General features: G+C 36.0%; 1 protein-coding gene across 1 annotated transcript in view; it reads right to left on the reverse strand.

Annotated features, from left to right (window-relative positions):
* fbxw7 (F-box and WD repeat domain containing 7) overlaps nt 1-9,916 on the reverse strand; it is an 82,587-nt gene extending 72,671 nt beyond the window's left edge. Inside the window, exon 1 of the mRNA XM_023957727.1 lies at nt 9,449-9,916. The gene's annotated coding sequence lies outside the window, so the exon portion shown is untranslated. The remainder of the gene's footprint in view (nt 1-9,448) is intronic.
* Nucleotides 9,917-10,988: the final 1,072 nt, after the last annotated feature.

Here is a 10,988-nt window from a genome sequence, read left to right on the forward strand (position 1 = left end):
AAGTGAGACAAGATTTTTTTTGCAGGGAATTTGGTGAAAGCCATAAATGACAAGATTTTTAGCACCACCAGCTCTGGCCTTTTAACTGACCATGTGACCACGTTATTTTGATGTAATCTTTCATGCATTTGTAACCCCAGTTGCACAGGGCCACCAATAAGGGTTAAGGCACTGTGTCCAAATGAAATTAGGAAAATCACAGCCACAAAAAGAACATTAATTCAGTCAATCTGATCAATTTTGAAGGTAAAAAAAGCACAAAAAAGTGGAGAGAAACAAAAGAGATCAGTGGATTTCTCCACAAAGCAACAGATGATGAAAACTCCATAAAAAGGGATTGTTGTTTCATTTACAACCATGTACTTCTAATATACTGTAAAACAATTATTTTTATTGTCACCAGATTTTTATTAGTTGCCAATTATGTAATATTGTGAATGAAAATATTTTATAGTCGATGTGAATATATATACTTACTCCCAGATGTCTGATTTTTGTGGGTATGTAAACAACCTCCACAAATTTAACAACAAACTTAAATTTCAACCAGTATGGATGAATATTGTTCCAGTTTTTTCAAAATGAATGTGATAGGATTGTTGGATGTATATACATGCATTTAAATGTAGTTAGTTAGTAGTTCCAGGAATATAGACTGTAAAAATGTCATCAACTCAAAATGATTGGTTTCAAAGACTAGTTATTGATGTTTTTAACTTTTACTTTATTTCAGGGCATTTCTTCTGTGGAGGTGTTTGTGTGGATTGTGTCCACAGAGATCAGGCATTTTATCAATTTCCTGCACTCAGCATTGCAGCTGCAGCTGAACTTCCAACACCTGTCCAAAAAGCAGATGTTGAACAGCTTCTTTTTTTTCTGGACTCAAGACAGTCAGAGGCTGTGAAGCAATGTATGACAATAAAGCTAATTTTTGTGGTAACAAAGGCATAACTGATCCATTTTTACTAATCTCACTGATCTCATGTTTAGTAACTCTTGTATTACAAAAAACTTGCATCCCAAAATATATTTTAAAATCATGACACAAACAAAATCTCTTTTTTGCTTGTGTTTACTAGGGCTTATTGAGTTAGGATGTGTTCAGACTTATGGAACTTTTTCTGGAGTATAATTAAAAATAAAAGTCTGACTGTGTCTCCCGGGAGAACCGAGTCTCTGAGCAGAGGAGTTGCTTTGAGGCGGCTTTTGAAGGCGGAAGTGCCACTTCTGGCAGTCTTGAGAAACCATGCAATCATGTGAATGTGTTTCCAATCGTGTCCAGACAAAATAAAGGCTGAAGTTTTTCCCACATATTTACAGCCAAGATGCACATTGTGGCATTGCCCGCAGTACAGATTTAAATGCATCCAAAGCTAAATGTTGTTGTTGACACGTTTTAACCTAATCCTAAACCCTTCTCCTGAATCTTTTTTTTTTTTGAGATGGGAGATGGAAAACCGCAGCCTGCAGTGGCCGTCATGCCTGGAAGCTGAAGCAGAACATCTCTGGGAGAATCTCTGGGATGAACTCGAACACGGAAACATTATGATTACCATGTAGAACTCTTTAAAATAAATACACCTGATCTCTCAACATTCTCCATGTCTTCCATGCATCGTAAGTAAGATAATGAGTGACACAGACACGCTCCATGTAGCGATCCGGCTAAAAACATTAGCTTGTAGCTCCTCCCACACTCGGCCTGGTGCTTTCACGGAGCTCCAGTACATAGAAGCTTCGCAGAAATCCAAGAGCCACACAGTCCGGTAATATATTTTCATGAGAAAATAAGAACTGCCAAACCGACCCAAAAATCCCCTAAATTTTGCCTACTCCCCTAAAAGCCATTTTTACCTGCAAATTTAGAACCAAAACTGCCCAATCTGGCAACACCGCCAGGAGGGCAAAGAGCACAGAAGAGGCTCATTAAAACAACTTTTAACATGACACACATTGCTTTTCACACTGTTTTCCTAACAATCTATATGCCATAAACACTTACTTGCGTATCTTCTTAGCTATGTTCTCGTCAGTAACCACCCTGCTGCATGCCTCCACCGGACCAAAAAAAGCGAGTAAAAAATCTTAAACCTGACGTTGATCCACAAGTGCAAAATTGGTCAGTAAAATCTGTTTAAATTAACTATCCCTACAAGGACTGCAAAGGGCAAGACATCTATATTTATTTCATCTCTGGTTGCTCTGGTCCACTCTCGTAATTCCTGACCAATGAGATTGTATTCACGTTTTTGTTTAATAATAATAATAAAGTTTACTTTATCTATCCCACAATGGAGATTCTCCGCATTTGACCCATCCCCTAAGGGTGTGGTGAGCTGCAGACGAGCCGCGCTCGAGAGACGAAAGCTGGCTGGGGGGTGCGGAGATCAAACCAGCAACCCTTCGGTTATTGGACGACCTGCTCTACCGCCTGAGCCACTTGTCGCCTAAGCTTTACAAGCTTTGGTTCAAATCAGGAAAGGCCACTTGACGGCAGTCTGAATACAGACCAAATGCAAGGTTCAGAGCTCGATCTGGACCAAATTAAGTGGACTGGGTCCGGACCAAACTGATTTCCCTGTCTGAATAAAACCTTGAATACTTTTAAATATCAACCAATTTGTCTCAATACTTTCAAGTTTCAAGGTAATGAAGATAATATTTTGTCATGATCAGCTGGCTAGTAAATGCAGCCTGGCTGCGGGGGATGTTCAGCAGCAACAAGTCTCACACAAACTAAATTACCATTTACATTCTATTGAAAATGTGTGCACTGATATGCGAAGTTCATAAAAAAAATTATTTCTTTTGTGCATGTGTCTTTGTGTATTTGTTTGAAAGGCAAGCCTCATAGAGTAACTAAATTAAATAATAAAAGCAAAGTTTTTGAGATAATGTATTATGTAATCTTGTCAGGAGCATGCATACTTTGAAGTTTGTCAGTACTGAAGTGTTGGAAAATCCTTCTAAATACAAAAGGATCGCATTTAAATATATTTTTGCTTTTAGCCAAAAAATATAAGAAAGAAGGATCAAACAACCACAAAGCCTAAAGCCCTCTATCAATACTTTACAACAAAACACAGCAGCTCACCAAAATAACCTAAGTGTAACAGAAACTTTTCAAAAGAGAGCAGTAACTGTTATGAACTCTTCAGCCAAGAATGTTTTTTCCATGGCTTAGAATGAGCACAAAGATAACTGAGCGAGTGTATTCAGAAACTGAGTGAGCAAACTTTACAACTGCACAAGCGCGATGCTAACCGAGCTACCCCACATTTTTAAAACTGCACAGTTGCAATCCTGACTGAGCGGCGCTCCTGTCCAATCCAGCGAGGCAGGACTTTCAATTCTTTAGAGGCTTTGATAGCATAAAAAACGGCAGATGTAACGTGGATTAAAACGTTAAAGAACGGCTCAAGACCAAGGTAAGAAACTGCAGCTGGTTTTTTTTTCTCATGTGAAAATCACTTTATTGGGTAAATATACATGTACATTTTAGTTAGCCCAAGACAGAGCTACTACGCAACTCAAAGTACAGTAATTGTGTATTAGCATGTGCTAAACAAATGCTAACAATTGAGCAGCCTCTCAACCATGTAGTATAAAATGAATCTTCGTTTTACTGCTTAGTTTTTAAATTATTGGTTTTAAAAAAAATATATATTATTTTTTTTATTTTTGTATGTTTTTTACATACAGATATATCTGTTTGTTCGTTAGTTACATAGGTATATTACTTAACTGTTTGATTTCTGTCCCCCCCACCGGTCATCTTTCCAGGTCTCGAAATGACAGACCCGAAAAAGGTCAAGCTCTCAACAGTGAGATGCTGCTCCATTGTTACCTTTGTTAACCACATGCTAATACATGTTTCCATTACTTTGAGTTGCGTAGTAGCTCTGTCTCGAGCTAACTAAAGTGTACATGTATATTCACCTAATTTATACCAATTAATGGCAGCCAAGAAACGCCATAAGCAACAGCTTATTGAAGTATATACCGCTAAATTCATCATGATTCACTTCATTCGCATTTTTGAAAGCACAGGAGTTTTAAAGTACCTAATAATCTACCGGTATTCATTTTCTGAGACTGGGATACAAGCGAGCAACCACTCAGAAACAGGTAGACATCAAGTGTTATTATAATGTGTGGCGTTAAATCAAAAATATAATTTTAACAGTATTATTTAACACTTTTTCACCAAATTTTGAGCAGCACTGGACATAATATGTAATATGCTAAGTTTTGTAGCAATGTCAGACTGTTAATTTAAAAAAAGGGGGCGTCTTTTCTACACTTATCAATTGTCATAGTGTTGTTTATTTCAGTTGTTTAGTTGAGTAGTAACTATAGTTTGCCTTTCCAGTGCAGGTAAACACACTGATTGAGTGAACTTTCCTTTGAGGATTATCCTCTCTAATTGACTTACAGGCACTTTAACTGAGCTGCCAGCTGCTTGTGTCCGTCTGTGGGAACCCAACCAGATCAACTCCAAGGAAAGATGTCTTACCGTGACTAAACTCTTTTTCTGAATAAAAATAATATTTTTTACAATCATTTCTTTCTTTTTTCTTCCATCTATAAATAAAATAACATGCATAAAAACATTGATGTATGAAAAAATATACTTAAATTTCATAGAAGGGCTAAATATGTAAAAAAAAAAGGCCATACTGAAAATAAATGCCTGAATTTAAACATTTTTTTTATATATTTGGTAAAGGTCAAATACAACTGGCTTATGCCAAGTCCCTTGCTAAAAGATAAAGTTCTTTCAATCATGTTGAGTTTTGTATTTAAAGTTGTCGTTTTTATGTGAAATTTTCCTTGGCTACTAAAAGTAAATGCAATACTGCTCAATACAATTCCCTTAAAACACTACTAAAAAGGTCAAAAATCTGGGTTTATAAATCAATATTAGTTCTATAAAATATTAAACATTCAAAATCTTGGTAGATTGCTTTAGGTGGAAGGCTGCAGTCTTCTCATGATACATGCATTACAAACCAAACATCAATCCACCTGCATTAAAACTTGTCATTGCCTCCAATACAGGTCATCAGTCATAACTCAAGGACACGACAGCCATTTTTAACTCTTCTAATGACAGGTCTGAATGTTACACGAGTTATTAAGCAGCAGTGACTTTTTCAGAAGTTAAACAGTCTCCATTGGCAAAACCTTTTTTTATAGCTGCTGAGTAACACCTCAACAGGCAGCCTTTGACAAACAGCACTTTGGCAATGAAAAAACAAAATGCTCTTCATAAACAGCATAGTATTTTCACATACATTTGTTGATTTTATTTGGAACTGTGGCACAGTTAAACCGGCTGTCTCTTTTTTCTACTAAGAAAGCTCCTCTTCTTCTTGTACTGTCACAGTTTGGACCACAACAAAGCAATATGACTAGGAGATTTTTTTTTCCTGTTGATTAAGCAGCGAAGAGCAACATGGCACAGCTCTGAATTATTAAGAGGTTGTTGTGCCTCACAGATGTGAAGCAGAGTGTCTTTCACAACAGCGGAGGAATCCCACATTCTTATAAGAAATCTCCGGTAGTCTCATTGTGCATTCAAAGCGGCACAGAAACGGTAATCAAATGACTGACCAAAAAGCATTACTCTGCAAAGGCCCGCTACATAAGAAGAGTGCTTGTTTCTAATGTGGTGTGAGAGTAAGACATAGCTACTGAGGTAAAATAAAATGATTTAAAGCACGGGGAACTGCATAGTTAGTTGACACAAAAATATATTTTTTTTCCTAATACAATATTTGGATGATAAACAGCTATGTATATCAATATTGACTTGTTGAGACTTTCAAGAAACTAGTTTTTGAAGCCCCACCCATTTTTCTGTTTCATTCCATTGACTGTATATGAGAACTGGACCGATTTTTGTGCGATACAAAGGAAGTCATTTGGAGGGTCAGGCAACGTTAGTACACAACGATTGGTCCGAGTCAGAGTTTGAATCAAAGTTTCTATGAGAACTGCTGTCGCCAATCATTAGCAAACTTATTGGAAGTCCACGCCCCTTTCCAGTGAAAGCTGGCTCAGGAAAATCTGTCAACCTTTTCGAACGTTCGAGGTGGGGGCCAGCGGGCAGCACATGGCATTATTTAGGCATCTGATTGGCCAATTTATAACTTGAAGAACTTGAAACAAATAACTAATGTTAATGGGGGGGGGGGGGGGGGGGGGGGGGATTTTGGGATTAGCAAGACCATCTTCAGAAAAAGGTAGCAGAGCAAGAGTGGGTATTCTGACAAATATAATGAAAAAGTAATAGCTGTTTATTTCTCAATAGACAGTTATGGGATTTGGCTTTTTAGAGCCAGCGTTTTTTTCTGTTTGGAACACAAGGAGGAAAGGTACACTCAATCCAGTTCTCTTATACAATCAATGGTTTTATATTTTATTTTTCTGTGGCAGCGGATCTGGAAAACTAGTTTTGGGTCTCCAGACAAACACAAAGATTTATAAGTTAGTACCTCACGAAACTTAATCAGACAGATTGGGTTCAAAATTGGGATTTAAATGTGGCTAAAGCTTTTCCCAATTTCAAAGGAAACTTTCTCTTCCTCATCCTATTGCCTTAAAGAATCCTATTGTTTTCATTCATGCACTCTGGGCTGTAGGAGCAGCATAAAATGTTTAGATTGTTCATATTAAATATTGATTTGATATCAGAACATTTTCTGCCTGAAGCTGCCTTTTTTGTACAAAGTCTTAATTAAAGAAATAATGTTTTTCAATTGTGTTACTCAAGAATTTGGTTGACAACGAGGAAATCCTGTAAGTTTACCTGCAGCCTCATAGGTGTTGCATGAATAAGGGAAGGGACAGTTTGTGTTCACAACATAAGCTGTGGGATCATCAGAAAGAATACACAAACTGACAACACATTAGGTGTAGGAGGCAATATTGTTTTCACCTAGTTTTCATGTGAAAACAATAGTGTTATACAATAGATATTACGAGGTATCGCCCAGCTCTGTTATTGATTCATGTGTTTTGTCCCTTTTTCAAATCATAACCAGTGCCTCAAACATGTTAAGAAGAGGAACAAGCAAATACGTTAAGAGAAATTTAACTGTTCATCAGGTAAATAGTTTCAAAGAAATAAATCAATATTGAGATCATTGGTTCTACTAAATATAAACCAGCTGTCAACATTTCAAAAGTTGACACAAAAATAAATACAGAATGTCACAAAAAGACGGACGTCATGTGCTAACCTATTGCTCTTTAAAAAGTAAAAAAATTTATTAGTTGTTCCAACAAAAGAAAAACAGTATTTCTTAATCAGTGCTTCGTTTACTATAAAAAAATTGCTCCAAATAATAATCAAATTGAACAAATAATGATACCAGTCATGGTCATGACCATGACCTATATATTAATATGCATGTCAAATAAAATTACTGCAGAAAAACAATTGTTTTGTACTGTCCAACATCTAAAATTTATAACTAGAAAGTTGGTTTAATATGAAAAAGGCGGAATGTTTTAGAAGGCCTTCAACTTTTACTCCAAATTTTATTAAAGTAGATCAAAAGTAACAAAAATACTAACAATAATAAAATAACAAAACAATTAACTGCTGAACTTTGTGTTTTGGGCATTCACTTTTTTATCTGAAGCAATTCACACAAAACATCCTTGGACAAAAATTCATCTTTAAGAAACAAATAAGTAAGGACACAAGAAAAGTAAAGGAACGTTTTGTGTTGTTTTATGAGCCTCTTTCACACAACTTGAGCATTAAATCGCTTTGCTCTGTGACTTACAGCATCACAGAAGGACGTACTTTTTCTTATCACCTTCATGCATTGTGTGAATGCATGAGAATAGGTCAAATGCAGCACTAAGTGGGACAGTAACGACACTTTCAGTGAATACACCTTCCAGAGTGTAAGTACACAACAAATTAGAGCTATAACACCCACTTGACCTGTGACTTGCTGAAGAGGAACGGCGCTCCTTTGGGAAGCATGTTTTTTTTTCTTTGCCAACATAGCATGACCATCGTGAGAAAGCATCTTGTATTTACATTAGCATTTCAGGAGTATAATTGACGCGTCAAATTTAGCTGCAGTGTTCAAAAACTGATAAAATAACTGCCTTTAATGAGAAGTTTTATCAAAAACAAACATACTTTGATTTACCAGACAACATTGTGTTGCTTAAATGTAGACAAATGTTATTCTGTATTTTATGAGAACTCTGTCTAGGCTTTACACACCAAGACAAATCATCAATGAACCCTGCAAGTAAAATTTTCACAAAAAGCCTACCTTAGTATTCTTAATAGAGCACAAAAAGTGCCATTGGATAGCAAAGAACAGAATTGATCGCTACATTTTTCTTTGCAGATGAATTTTGAATGCAAAAAGCATGACAGGGATTTATTTGACAATGCTATGTTATAATTTAATCCGTCAAGACTCCTTTGAACTACATCTAACTTAATTTATCAATTAATCATGTAGAAGATGCTTATTATCCAGTTAGGTCTTTAAGAACTTAAATCAATAATCTGTTGGTTTCAAGTTTATCTACAATTCTTTCCTACAAGTTGTTCTCCTTCAGATAATCTGTACTGAACTTTAAAACAAAAAATGGATGTTTAAACGTCCTTGCATTTCAAATCTTAAGAACTTAGTCTAGTTAGTTAGTAAGAAACTAACAACAACAAGTTATTACTGTGCAAACGTGTTTCATCTGTTTGTTATGTTTGTGAGTTTTTACTCAATTAGTATGAACAGTGACTTCGTAATTAGTATTTCCCTGCACTATGCAGGCTTGTTCGTCGTAAATTTTGTGTTTTGATCCTGCTTATTAATGACTACACAAGTTAAAATCCATTAATAATTCTAAATATTAAGGTTTAACACAGGCATCACTAACTAATGCATGTGTTCTGAGATGAGTTTTCAATTTTGGTTGAAACCATGATAAAATAGGTTATTTCCTAATTATCCAGACTTGTATGAATTAATCTAACATCTCTACGATAGAATGTGTGAATAAAAAAGTTTGTTTTAATGACAAAAAAGGTGGAAAGCTGTCGAGTACACGCGGTTCGCCATGGTAACACGGTGCGTTTGGCACTTTTTGTTTGCAGGGTAAAGTGCCGTTTAGGGGAAGCTCATAATTTAGCAAGAAAAATAAACTCAAACATCACAAACTGAACCATATTCTCTAGTAGGTCACTTAAACTTCTTGATCGCCTGCTTAACTGGTTTGTCATTTTCAGTTTCGTCCAAAACAAGCTACACTTAGCAGTAGCGTTAAGTTGGCTAGCATTAGCGATGCTAACAGACTGCACGCAAGTAAATTGCTAGCTCTGTGTACCCAGTCAATGCGAGGCCCCTGCCCAGTGGTCCAACTATTAGAGCACAACACACTTGTTATCCTGCTTTTGAGCTGTATTTACCTGAAAACTGGTGACATAGGCGGGACAGGACTCTTTTGTCAACCCCCAGTGGCCAGGAATCCAAGCGGATATATCCTTTAAAGTTTTCTGAAGTAAACCTCAGAGGTAGAAGCTCCTCAGTCGTCTCTCAGCTCCCAGCAGCAGTTAGTTCGCACCTAACTAAACGAAGCTAACAAGTTAGCATTTGCAGCTAACTAGCCTCCACATCCCCAGTTCGTGTTGTTAGCTGGCTAGTAAAACACCGCTAACGTTAGCAGCTGCTTCAAACTAAGTGTCTCCATCGAACCATTGGCTCGTTTTTTCCACTGAGCAAAAAAGGATGACGTCCGATGATTATATGAGGAAAAGCACACCCGGAGAGACCAAGCTGTTGGTTAGCTTTTAACAATAATCCGTTCTAAAGCTCCTATACAAGCGCCAGGGATGCTGCTGAACTCCCTGCTCTCTATACCGACTGGACACACTGTCGCAAATAAATGACGTCACTTTTTTTTTTTTTTATTCTGTGCGCTTTCAAATGACGTTTTCAGTATGGTCATGAATGAAAAGTATTCCTGTTTTACTATAGGAATTTTTTTTTAATTTTCATGCTGTTCAACAATTTATGATGTTTATGTTTTTAAATATCAATCACCAACAGGTAAAAATATACATAGAATTACTTTAAATTGGATTATTTAAGTAAAAATACACATAAATGCAGTATTTCTGAAATCTAGGTACAGTAACAACACGTTTGGAGCATATATTTAACTATTCATAACCTTTACACCTGTTGTGCCTGCTGAACTTTTGTTTTTCTTTTTTGGACCAGAACGTTTTCCATCTTAATCTTTTATTTTGTATACTAAAACTGTTATGACAAATTTTATTCAAAGAAGCCTTAAACAAAGTGGTAGTAATAATGCTTTTATTATTATTATCATTATTGTCATTATTATTATTATTATTATTATTATTATAAGTAGTAGCAGTAACAACAATGTTTTCTTTTTGTACTGGGATTTTTTATATCATTTTACAAAGTAATTCTACACCTGCAAACACAAATGTTTGATATATTTTTATACTTGAAAATAAAGAACAGTATAGGACAACTAAATACAAAGTTACAAGGTTTATCAAGATTGTACAAGCTGCAATCAAATCATTGTAGTTCATTAACTCTAGTTTCCATTGTGGATTAGTGTGCAGCTCAAGTTAAACTTGCATTGTCAGCGATGGTTAGTTTTGGCTCAAGGTCATTATTATGCCCCGTTTCTGGATCCTCCAGGGAGAGTCTGAAACCCTGAGATATCACGAAGCTCTGAATGTGATCCTGGGAAGCTTGAAGTTCTGTGATACTGTGAGATTGGCATTGAGTCAGTTATTTAGCTAAATAAAAAACACTCTAGAAACAAAGGATATCTTTTCATATTATACTTCAGGAAAAAAAAAAACTACAGAAAAAAAGTTTCTGTACTTTTAAGTACATGCAAACATTACAAGTACAGTTCGTGTGATTTTGTCCAACTGTTCTGATTGTTTCTCAGCTAACTTA

The sequence above is a fragment of the Oryzias latipes genome, chromosome 1, assembly GCF_002234675.1.
Source record: "Oryzias latipes chromosome 1, ASM223467v1".
NCBI classification, from domain to species: domain Eukaryota; kingdom Metazoa; phylum Chordata; class Actinopteri; order Beloniformes; family Adrianichthyidae; genus Oryzias; species Oryzias latipes.